At 32.4% G+C, this 13,332-nt stretch overlaps 1 pseudogene; it reads right to left on the reverse strand.

The window, feature by feature from the left end:
* Nucleotides 1–471: 471 nt before the first annotated feature.
* On the reverse strand, nucleotides 472–9,088 carry LOC127738716 (betaine--homocysteine S-methyltransferase 1-like; annotated as a pseudogene).
* Nucleotides 9,089–13,332: the final 4,244 nt, after the last annotated feature.

Here is a 13,332-nt window from a genome sequence, read left to right on the forward strand (position 1 = left end):
CTCTCACTACATAAATGCAACAATAAAAGAGAAGAATGAGATAGCTGGTGTAATCAGATTGGCGGAATGTTTGAATAGTTCATAATTGTTCATTTATCGTCAATCGTTCAGGACAACGATCATTATGAATCTGGATTAGCTGATTTATCATTCAGGATTTGCCTTTGGTATCGAAATTGCAAAAGATGTGTAGATCGTTCAAGAATGTAAGATCACTAATATGGCTGAATAACAGAGTAATTTTAAGTATTATACTAGCTAACATTTAGTTTTTCTACTATGTGTATTTTGTATCTTATAGACTCTTTTTTTTTTAAATAAAACGTTATCAGTTGAGTTCTTACGAAGCGCTGTATAAAATGCAAGTATCACTAAGAAAAGCATTTAAATACAAACTTTTAATGGCTTTTAATATCTAATTTAAAAAAAATCTCAATCCATAGCATGTAAAGCACAAATGTCAATCCGCCTTTATCGTTTCCGATTTCAGTGTAATCAATTAATTCAATGCAATTTATAAACTTTTTATTTTTGATATGCCTGCCTATGTTCAGTATGATAGCTGTCGAAAGGTTTTTCTCCTAATAAAAAGTGCTCGGACATATTCGGTGAGTACTTGCTGGCAGGCGGATTCCGACCATAAACTTCAGCAATAATTCTCATAAAATGAGATGCATTTCCGCTGCACAGTCCAACATACTGATCATCCAATTCTTTTGCCTCCTTTGCAAAATTACGAATTTGGGTTCTAGTGCTGTTAAAGCCCGTTAAATCTTCGGGAAACGCAGCCTTTCCTGGAATAGACAAGAATATCTTGTGTTAGCCTCAACACTCAATACTATAATATGCAACTCTTAAAACTGAGTGTAACCTCCCCCCTCCCAACTACAACTCCCCAAATCTCGAAGAAAGCAGCAGACTGTCTCTCTTCAGGGACACATTATATTTTCACATTGTGGATATTGCTGTGTGATTTTGAAGATCTCGAACATTGCTTCTTTTATTTGAATGTCATTAAATCACTGACGGTCAGGGGAAGCAACATTAAAACACCACATACAATGTGATTACCTGGCTCCGAGGGCCTTTAGTTACTTAGACTTCCAACTAAAACTATCAATTCATCTTGCCTTACTTTATCAGACGGCTTGATTTGACAGGCGCCAAAACAAGTATTATATTGTTGTCAGGAGTGTATCAAAACCCTGTTTTGAAAGACTTATAATGGATTCGTAGCCACACTGTTTGAATCTAATCACATATGTAAAATAACGGGAAATGTGATGAATTTTCTTAATATTGCAACACCAATATATGATTGCGTTTGTATATGCTTTTTCTCGATCAGGGCTCTGTATGTTATTTTCGCAGATATTTTTCCTTGGAAATCTATCTGCTCAGAATTAATAGATAAACAAAATCTGTATTGCTACTATATTTAGAATCAAATATAGTTACCTGTCTCGTGATTGGTTATGGAAATAAATGTCGCTCATCAGGTGTGGTTTTATAAGGCACTGGAAGTGCTGCCAGGGGCCCCTATTGTATAATGAATAATCAACTACTAGTTATTAGTATTAGTAATGAAGAAGGTCCTCGAGGGACCGCTAGGGATAAGGCTATGAATCATCACCAGGCGCTGTTAATTATGTTTTTTTACATTGTCTACTTTTTACTATTTATTAGCACATACTTACAACTTCTCGTCCAATCAAATTGCTTGAATTTGCCTTCTAATTTTCATAGTACATACTTTTCCGTGTACTAAATAACTACGCATGAATGACCACAAATGTAAGATTGCATTGTATCGTAATCAAGATATTAAAACAAAAATTGCTACTGGCTATTTTGAAATAAATGCTGTGTTCTAAATTAAACTAAATAGTTTGTAATTAGTTTTCAAATTGATTTTTAAACATCCTGCTTATTAATCTTTGAATCTTAAAATGTTTTTGACGATTAAAAGTTTCTTTCATTTAAATAAAAAGTAACAAATATGGTTCTTTATACCTTGATTAGAGTACAACGCCATCTAAAAATTGTAATCATTTATTTTCCATGCAATTACTTTGTACACAAAAAAGAGTGAACCATGAAACCTTGTGAAGGGAAATTAAAGCAATTTGATCTATTTCGTCATGAATTGATTGATTATTGGTTGCTTAATGTCCAGTGACAAATATTTCATGCATGTAAACTATCCACTAGACTACCGATGGGGCAGATCCAACTATTTTTAAAAGGGGTTCCAACCCATTGATCTTCACGAAAAAGGCGTTTTCCACCACCACCCCTCCCCCTTTTTGGATTCGCCACTGCAAACTATCTATATGTGTAAAATTTATTATAGTTTTAGTTTTTATGTGAAATAGAAAAATGTTTTTAAGAATGTAAAGCTTCCACTGCAATTTAATTACTGCCTGCTTTTAGTCAATTTATTTTGTCATCTTACCAATTAAAGAAGTACATGTGTCGTAAAACACCGCTTTATATCAATAAACATACTTACACCAGCAGCTACCATCTTTTCATTCTGGAGTCAAGGGCCTTTTGAAATCACATATTTTACAATGATACTAGTGAGTAGATTTACAAAACTACGTAAATGAGCTACACCTAGTCAGCCAAAATATATCAATAGACTAATTACACGATTACTCAAGTTGTAAATATGTGCTAAATTGGATAGTGTATGGAAAGGTATATACTATGAAATTAAGAGCTCGGGGCAAGCCCCTCGCTCTAAATTTCATAGTATGTATATGTAAGAGAATGATAATCCCTTTCTTCATGAATAAGTACGAGCGTTAGCGAGTACTTATCATGAAGTAAGGGATTATCATTCTCTTACAAACTTAGAATATTGTAAAGTGCTCAAGGCTCAAATGATCTATCAATTAGTTTCATTGTCAGTGCAATGTTTATAATTGATGCATGACTTCCTTTTTCGGCATGTCATTTATGGATTAGTTTTAGTGATGCGAGGACTTTCTTATCATTTGGGAAATATTTTTAAAAAAAATGCGTTATAGATATTTGGTGACACAACAGTAGAAAGAAAAGGTAGGAATTGTATGTTTCCTGATTGTGAGTATGAATGTAAATCATGTAATATTTTAGTGAGGAATTATCCTTTTTTTATTTACAGTTTAAATCAATTAATACATTTGAGTTACAACTAAATTTTATTTCACAGCCAATAATTTGGTCCGGCTTTTTACATCAAATACTGTTTCATTATGTCAGGGAAATGTTCAAAAATAATGCCCTTAAAAGTTTTTAATATGTTCAAAACTAAATTCCTGTTTTTTTTTATCGGAATACATGTATTGGAAATAACTATTCTCCCCAACCGCTGATCAAGTAATCAAAGTTTTGGAAAGCTAAAGATTTAGGTTATTTTTTATCTGAAAGATTTTTTACCTTTTTTTTTTTTGCATTGCTTTGGTATTGTTTAATTTTATAGTAATTTGAAGTTATTAATATTTTCATAATAACATTCACGGTACCAATTTTACTGCACCAGTGAACTTCAACTTATTTTGAGATTTTTGTTTGTTTCACAATTCAACTTTTAGTCAGTTTCAATCACTCTGTGATAAATTCTTTCAATCTGATAAATGTGCTTCAGGGCAGTTGTAACTCATTTATAGAAACTCTTTGTTTTGAACTGTAAATAGACCCAAATAATAGGATAATCCCTTACTAAGAACATGATTTACATTCATTCTTCACAATTAAGAGGCATCCAATCCTACAATTTCATTGGTCGAGAGTACTTTGCTATATTCTAAATACCTTTCCATACACTAACCGACACTTAGTAACGTTTTTGTATGATCATACAATGATCAGATAAAGAAGCAAGTAACAAAAGAAATGTTCCACCAAAACGTTTTAAATTAACAAGTTAACACATACGTCGTATTTCGCTAATTGAAATTTCTTCACAGCTTAAGTTTTGGGCATTAATTACCTTTGTCATTAAAAACATGCAGATTAAAAAAAACGAAATAGTTTTTTTTTTAAATTTGATTAAAACAAATGCGAAAAGGGTAAACTTTATTTTTTATATGCAATATCAAAACATATAAATATCACAGCATTATGTAAATTACTTCCGTTTTTCTTAATGCAAATGTTTTCATTTGATCAATTGAGCCAGAAAGTATTAATCTGATAATTGTGTATTAAAGAGTTCATAACTACATGTGTATTTTCTTTGCATATACATGTACCTTGTATGTTTTACGAATGTCCCGAATCAAAGACAACATGGTAGTAGGTCCTCTTCCACAGTTTAGCCCTACAATATCAACGCCTGCAGCGTACAACTTGTTCATTGCATCACCGAACGTTAATCCATCTACAGTCTTATCGAGAGCAGATGATATCATTGTAACAACAGCAGGAACTAGAATAGAACGAAACTTGACAGTGCCATAAAAACCGCATGTTAAATTAAAATAAAAAAAATGTCTGTTTTATATCCTAATTTGTGGCTGACAACCTACACAGCAGATTTAAAATTTTGTTCAAACGTTAAATTCAAGGTTTATCCTTTTTAGGTTTTGAGCTATTTTTCAGACATTTGTCCTGTAGTCATTCCCAAATTGTTCTGAATTTGACATGAAGACAATCCATATGGGGAAAATCACTTTTTTATGCAATTTATTATTTATAGGTCATACTAAAGAATAATCATTGCAACTCGATTAACGTCTGATTGACACACCATACCTTTCCCATATTGTTTTATACATTATAGTGCTAACGCTGCTTCCGCATATTCACAGAATGTTTCTGCCACAATTATAATCCATTCCTTCAGATACAGCCCATTCTATTTGCTCCTTAAAATATTTTTTTTAAACTTGAACACTGATGCAAAGCTCTTTACAATATAAATGAGACTTACTTAAGCATCGCATTTATTCGTGTTTAACAGAACTGTGCATGACGTTGAAGTGTGAAATCTATTCGGTAGATTTTGAGTATTCAAATAAAGAGAAGAAATTCGATGAATCGCATGGACTCTAAAAGGAGATTAACCGGTGTGTAGACGGGGTAAGCATCTCCTTCTCTGTGAGTACATATCATACGCCACACAAAACCAAACTCAATATGATCTCTTCCCTCAGCGGATTAGATATATTGAGCTAGTTTTCATGTGAGCATTCTTTTTTAATACGGTATTAATTAGTAGTAGTTTACTTGTATTTATATGTTCTGTGATCTGTAATACTTATATTATAAAATGCAGTGGCTTTTGGCAATAAATTTGTATTGTACGTTCCTTTATCTTTTAAATGTGTTATTCCACAGATCGAGATAAAAGGGAGAAGTTTTGTCTTTTTCAAGGAAGGAAAATCTGTTATTTAAGTTAGATCGTGGTGGTTTTGTCGGGTTACACAAATATGGGTTGAATTAAAAAGCTTTGGTGGTATAGATTGATTTAATTTACAATTTTCCATGAGTAATTAAACTTTGACATATAGTATAAATAAATGTCTGTACTTAATAATAAAAAAAAATATAATAAAACCGCATGGTGACCTGTGGCAGTAGATGTCTTTTGTGTGTTGTGTTGTTGCTGTCTCAGTAATGTGTACTTTACATCGTCTTTTGTTCATATTATAATGGAACTTCTGAAGCATTGATAAATATAAAACCGACTAAATATTATAGACTTTTTTTTTATAAGTCTTCTGCACTGGTTTAAACGCTATTATCCGTTTCGATTGAAAATTCGTAAAACGTATAAAGATATAAGAAGATGTGGTATGAGTGCCAATGAGACAACTCTCCATCCAAGTAAAAATTTATAAAAGTAAACCATTATAGGTCACATTACGGTCTTCAACACGGAGCCTTGGCTCACACCGAACAGTAAGCTATAAAGGGCCCCAAAAAATACTGTAACGAAAACCGAGCGGTCGGGCCTTAGTGTAAGCTATAAATATTTGATCCCTTAGTGCGTTGCTATAAGAATGTGTTATGTTAGAATGAACGAGTATATAAAAAATAAAAGTTATAACGTCCTATATCTGGTGACTCTTATTTGGTAGCGTGGACTCTGGTATCATGGTACTATGTGGTACTCTGATATTCTGAATACACACTGGTAAGGTTTGGTTTCTGGTAAGGTAATGACTCTGATATAAAAGGGTAGATTGGAGTATAGGATTTTGTATGGTAACTCTCGATGTTTGTAAGAATAACAGACTCGTTAAATAAAAATCAACTTGTATTAACTTTAAGATGTATTAAATATCAACAATACATATAAATATTAAATAACTTAACAGTATTCTAGTCTATCAGATAAATACTTTATTAACCTTCTGTCGTGAATTAAAGAGAATGGATAGCGGAAAAATATACCCTGAAAGTTTACTTATTGTAGTTTGGTAATCGGCAAATGGTAAATCAAATTCAATGCCAAAAGATAAGGATTCTCTCGAGAAGTTATTCTCTAAATGCAACTTGGAAAGGAATTAACAAACCCACATTATACGGACGTCGTCTCCTCGGACATTGTAATAGTGTTGGCTGTCTGGTTAACCACTTGGTCTGGTACATGGTATCTGTACGTATGTCAAAATAGCATGGAATTAACGTGTGTTACTTGCCCAGGGTAAAATCGTGCTAAAGACTTATCTGTATTATCCGCCGTATTTATACTTAGGTAAACCAATTTACCGATTTGGTTTACCATTTACCATTTTGGTTTACCATTTACCATTTTGGTTTACCATTTACCATTTCGGAAAATACCTAAATTACCAAAACTGGTGATTACCAAAATAGGTAATGACGTCATTGTACGTCATTTTAAGTACACAATACACAGGTGTTCCTATGTAAAAACATAGGCAAGAATAATAAAAAGTTTAGAGTTATCAATGTTTAAACATAGTTATACAAGAAATATATAATAAGAAAAGTCAATTATCAGTAAGATTTAAACAACGTCATCACACAATTTTAGGGGAAACAAGTTCCATTTCAGGGGACCCACATTTCGTTACAATACAGTAGTCGATTACCAAATTTATCAACCAAATAAATGCAAAAAGTCTTCGAGAGGGAACTTTGGATAACGACTTGGAGTATCAAAATTTGTCGAAACAACATATAATTAATAATTATGAGGAAACATCGCCTGCAGCAGGACCCTTTCATTATCTGAAATGCTTGTAACTGTGCAACAATTATTATTCCTTTTCATCTCTGGTTTGACTTTAAGATGTTCTCAGTTCATACGCGATTCAAAATGATCTGCAATATTATAGATCGGCTTCCTATACATTAGATAACTTGTCTTTTACAGGGTATGCAAGCAAACGTTTATATAAATATTTATTTTTAACTCCAAAAGAAAAGTTATTCTTATTTTAAAAAATCTTCGTAACAACAACTTTAATCCTTCGTGATCACGATATGAATGTATGACCACTTTAAAGGTCATAAGGTGACCTTTAGGTATTAAAAAACATTCTGTTGTTTTGTTTTATTGACACAAATATATTTGCATCATTCTCCTTATTTTTGTATCGGAAACAATATTACAGGTTATTCTTGAAAAAGAAAGAATATTACCTTGAAAATAGCTCTTGCTTTTTCCACACTTTCAGGGATACCTCTCTTAAAAATAGTTGTGTTGCTGATGTTTCCTGCTAGAAGAGTATTGGTGCGATCTGCAACATCTTTTGCAAGTCGTAGCGCTTTTACATTCAAATCTTTGAGGTCATTTTCCCTTCCAATCAATTTGAGCTTCTCTCTGTGACCATAGTACTAAAGTATATATTAAAGGCACGAAATAACTGAGGCGTTCTGTAATATTAGAGTAATGTATGAGAAATAAACGGGAATCCGGAGTGGCATGTTCCTTGCCACATAGACACAACACATGTTTGGTTTTATTTTGGATTTTATAAATATGAATACAGTACATACCTATTAACAGCGAAGATAGTCTGCAGCCGTGCTTGTGCACTTTACGACAGTAGTCTGCCAAGTCCAATATAACAGAAAATTCTTGAAATTTAATTTTTTAACACATGTTGGACCTAAGATAGCATACATTCAATTAAGGTAATATTTTAGGTTTTCTAAATAATCAAAAAACAAATCCTACTGTTAATGCCAGCACAACATCACTCCCTGCATGGACATATTCCTCATGTACAGCTTTTACTTGTTCCGGATGTTCCAATACAACTTCGGGAGCAAAACATCCAGCACGTAAATACCCTCTTCGTTCAAATTCAAACAAATAGCCCTCAGATACAGTTATATTTTCGCCGTCTTGAATTCTTTCTTTTAGTCCTGAATGATAATTGATACAGTTGAATTTTTTTTCTAATCTTAGATGAGCTAAAAAAAAGACGAAGAAATTTATTGTCCACTTTCCTAATACATAATTCCTTCTATTTTATATTAACACATATTTTATTCGTTTCAGTGCGCGAATATCATCTCTGGAATAACCTCTCATAGAAACACACGAGATCAAAAGTTGTGAAGTTCAACGCTAAATAATTTGTCTTGCTCAATTCGAAAAGTTAAATTAGCAACCATAAACGAAGATAAAAAAGGCGATCACAAAACAAAAACAAAAGGTCGTTAAAAGAGCAATGAAGAGATATGATCTCCCATATGCATACATGTACATGTAATTTATGATATACACACTTAGTAAAAAAAATCCTCAAAGTAGGTCCAACAACAACGCATACCGCCGTTCTTTCCTGAATAAAATTGGTTTATTGCTGTCAAAATTGTTTCCTTGACAAAATAAATAAAAAAAAAAATGAAGTTGAGAGGTTTACAATGTAAATTAAGAAAAAAACAGATTAAACATATTCCTAATCTTAAGTATCATAAGCTATATATATATCAAATGCATTGTTTTTAAAATTACTTCAAACATATGATACCATTATTACTTCTAAAAAAGTCTGACATTTGATTCGTTCCATAAATAGATGTCTGATTTTTGTAAACTTGTATATTTGTGTTAATGTCAATCTTAACTGTACCCAGTGGAAAAAAATATGGATACCTTACCTTTTTTGGGCATGATACCTCAGCGACGGGATGCAAATTCTTCCAGCTGTTAAATATAATCAGGGGTCGCATCTGTTTATGTTTTGTTTAGCATTATAAAAAATGTTCAAGCATTATTTTTTTTTATAAATCATGTACATGTGTAACATGCTTACGTAAGAAATATAATTTAACCGAGAACAGATGTATAAGCTTGGACATCTGCAAACGAAGAATGGGTTTACTGGTTGATAAATGTCAGACATTATACACATTTTATAATACTTGTCTAAAAAGGTTCATGTAGATGCTAAATGTCTATATTTGTTTTGTTTGGACTTGTTTTCATTGTATGTGGTGTAACGTTGTCTTTCCTTGTATATCTCACAAAACATGTTTAACCCAGTCGCATTTTTGCGCCTGTCCCAAGTCAGAAACCTCTGGCCTTTGTTAGTCTTGTATGTTTTTTTAATTTTGGTTTATTTATATGTTTCGGAGTTTAGTGTGACGTCCATTTTCGCTGAACTAGTATACATTATTGTTTAGGTGCCAGCTGGAACCCGCCTCCGGGTGCGGGATTTTCTCGCTGTGTTGAAGACCCATTGGTGGCCTTGGGATGTTTTCTGCTCTTTGGTTGGGTTGTTGTCTCTTTGACGTATTCCCCGTTTCCATTCTCAATTTTATATCTTAGTTCATAACTTATAAAAGGTACTGATTGGATGTGAAAACATGTTTTAACATGAAAAGATATACCACATTTCTCTGGGTACTGTCTTTAAATTTGATAGAAAAAATATGTCTAAGTTATGTAAAATTCTATAAAAAAGTTTTATAAAGCTTTTGACGTCTAAAAAACTTTTCGTATAAATGGACTTATATTTTTTTTGCAGTTTACCTTTTAAAAAGACGAGTGAAATGAATTTGTAATTTTAAAAATACCTAACGCATTGTTTATTTTAGAATAAGTCTAGCTTAATATGAATGTCTAGCCGACTTTATTGTCCTATACTCCGCTGTCAATGTTAGTGTCGTAAATATTTAGGCCAAGTCTGTAGTTAAACAATTTTCAACATCGTCAACATCAATATCTTTGTCAAACCTTCATAGAGTAATACAAAATTTGGTGGACAGAGGCTTCTTTGAAATATAAAAAAAAACAGTATCCAGAGCAACATGTGACTATAGGTATTGTCCTTCGTTTTTCCGTATTTTACTGATAAATGGATTCAGTTGTGTATTTTTATTGCAGCACTCAAAGAAATACTTACTAAAATTTACTAGGTAAATAAGTAAACTTACTGCCCATGGAATTACTAGCAATTTTAGTAAATTAACTAAACGAGAGACGAAAGATATCAAAGGGACATTCAATCTCGTAAGTCGAAAATACACTGACAACGCCATAGATAAAAAGAAAAAGACAAAAAGACAAACAACAGTACACAAAACACAACATGGAAAACTAAAGACTGGGCAACACGAACCCCACCAAAAACCTGGGGTGATCTGCGGAAGGGTAAGCAGAGCCTGCTCCACATGTGGCACCCTAGGTAGAAAGTAAAACTTACTAGAAGGACTAGTAAATAAATTAGAAAAAAACAGTTATTGTCCCCCCCAGGCGACGCGTTGCGGGGGACATAGAAATAACGGGCGTCTGTCCGTCCGTCTGTCCGCCCGGTCTTATTAGCGCTCTCACGTTTACAATTCTTGCCAAACTTTTATGAAACTTATATCAGCAATGTATTGGACAAGTTTGAAAATCAGTTCCGATGAATTATTTTTAAAAGAATTATGCCTCTTGAAAGTATTAATTATATGGAAAATTGCAATGTTAGCGCTCTCACGTGTTCAATTCTTGTCAGATTTTTATAAAACTTATACCATAAGTTTAAATCAGCAATGTCTCGGACAAGTTTGAAAATAGGTGCCGATCAATTACTAGTAATATTAAAAGAGTTATGTCCCTTGGAAATATTACTTATTTGGAAAATTGCATTGTAAGACTTAGTGCTCTCATGTGTACAATTCTTGCTAGATTGTTGTGAAATTTATATCAAAAGTTTATATCAGCAATGTCTCTGACAATTTTGAAAATCAGTCCCCATCAACAATTTTTAAAAGAACTATGTCCCACGGAACTATTAATTGTATGGAAAATTGCATTGTTAGAGCTTTTAAACCTTCATTTCTTTAAGATATTTATAAAAAGTTTTTAAAGAATCTAAACAATTTTTTTTTAGGTTATCGTCCTGGGATAGATAGAATAACGCGGGAGACAATGGAACTCTGTTCTTTTATCTTAACTAGAAATAATAGCAAATTTACAAATGTACTATTTAGAATTTCTTCTTTAATAGGTTAGCTAATACATCTACTAGGTATATCTTTCAGTGAGTTAACTTTTAGTTACAGTTTTTGTTAAATCATTAACTTTGTCAACTTCTTAGAATTTTATGAAACTTGAACAGAAACTTCTTCGTGATCAAGAAATACTCTCTGAAGAAAAGTTTGTTTTTTGAAGAAAAAAAAATCCATATTTAACTGATTTTTGGCAGTCAACATTGTGCTTTTACATAGACAGCAGCAATCTCAGGCGAGACACAACGTTCCGCGGACCCTTTAACGAATTTTATGTATACTACTAAGTCGTTCGATACTACTACTATTGTAAAGTTAGATGTATGTTATGGTAGATTTTAGGAAAAATAGTTGACAGATGTTTTCTTTTCTTTTTTGCTTAACTAGATTTTAAATCTCTGAGATAGTTGACATAGATGGTTTTCGTTGTTCTTTTATGATTAGAAATTTGGTCTCTGCATATATGTGATATATAACTTTTGCAACTGTAAAGAAGATTGAATACATTATACTCACTTTTGAATTGCCTATAAATTACACTTCTTCGCCAAAACTGTACTGAAACAGCTGTTAATTAGTATGGTGATAACCTTTGTCCTAAATACTATTTACTGCATGTAGTCAATTATTAGGACAGAGACGTACAACACAAATAGTGCTGTCGACATTTCTAGACACTTTCTAGAAATCATATATTCAATTTTTGGCGCAGGAAACTGTCATCATTCAACGGGTTTTGCTTTGAGAAAACACACTAAAATGAGTGTTGAATAATAAAATATTGCAAACATGTACCATCAGAAACTAAAAGTATGCATATACTTCTGAATTTATTTTTGCAAGGTCAATATATAATAACCTTTTGAAAGGGCTATTCCTATTTTTGTGTTAATCTTTTGCACAATTGTATTGATAGCGTGTATATTTTCTACGAAATTCAAGTGGTTCTTGGTTCTATTGCGTTCACCATTTTTTTTAAATATGGTTTGAAGTCAATGTAAATTTAAGTTTCCGTCATTTGTTCTGTAATTTATACTTTTATACTGATTCTCAATGCTTCAGTTAAACGATAACAAATGAGTTTCAAATTGCATGATCGTAAGTTTATATTGATCAAGTGATATAATATAGATAAAAAGTGGTATAGACTAAGCTTTTCAGACAGCAAATCAACGACAAAATAAAATCGAAAGACATTGAAAGGATAAAAAAACAGACATAGCCAAGTTTCAAAAACCATATGTCAAATTTTAGAATCGTCTTGGGTTCACCAACGTTGTGAATGAATTTGATAAAGACTACTGCGGATGGTGGACGGTTTAATCCCCGAGGGTATCACCAGCCCTGTAGTCAGCAAATCAGTGTTGACAGGAATTATCATTGATATGGTCATAAACGTTAAACGACATTATGGCACCATTTTTTAAAAAGAGGATAAAGTGTTATAAATCTTGTAGATCTGACATTTGTGATGATAAACCTTGGTTTAACGCCCAGTGTAAAGACCTTTATCGCTGCTATATAAACTATTTGAACATATTTAATAGATCAAAATCGTAAATAAACCATAATTTAATCCGAGTGAAAAAGGATTATAAAACATTAGAATGTCGCTTGAAACGTGAATACATGCGCACTGAAGGAAACATGATGGACATGATGAGACTTATACCGTGTTCACACTATGAAATTTGCTCAGGGTCGAACTCGGGGTAGTTAATCCGAATCAATTACTCCAGTTCACACTTAATAAAAAATTAACCTACATTAGGATTTTCATTCTCAACAAAAATAGAAATGTATGTGCCAAAATTGTAACCAGCATCTGTCCACTGTACTTGTTTACATTCATTGCATTGTTTCAAAGTCTGAAATTCTTTTCCGTATTACTCCTGAACGCTTCGGAGGAAATCCCTTGTC

The sequence above is a fragment of the Mytilus californianus genome, unplaced genomic scaffold (assembly GCF_021869535.1).
Source record: "Mytilus californianus isolate M0D057914Y unplaced genomic scaffold, xbMytCali1.0.p SCAF_1, whole genome shotgun sequence".
Classification (NCBI taxonomy): domain Eukaryota; kingdom Metazoa; phylum Mollusca; class Bivalvia; order Mytilida; family Mytilidae; genus Mytilus; species Mytilus californianus.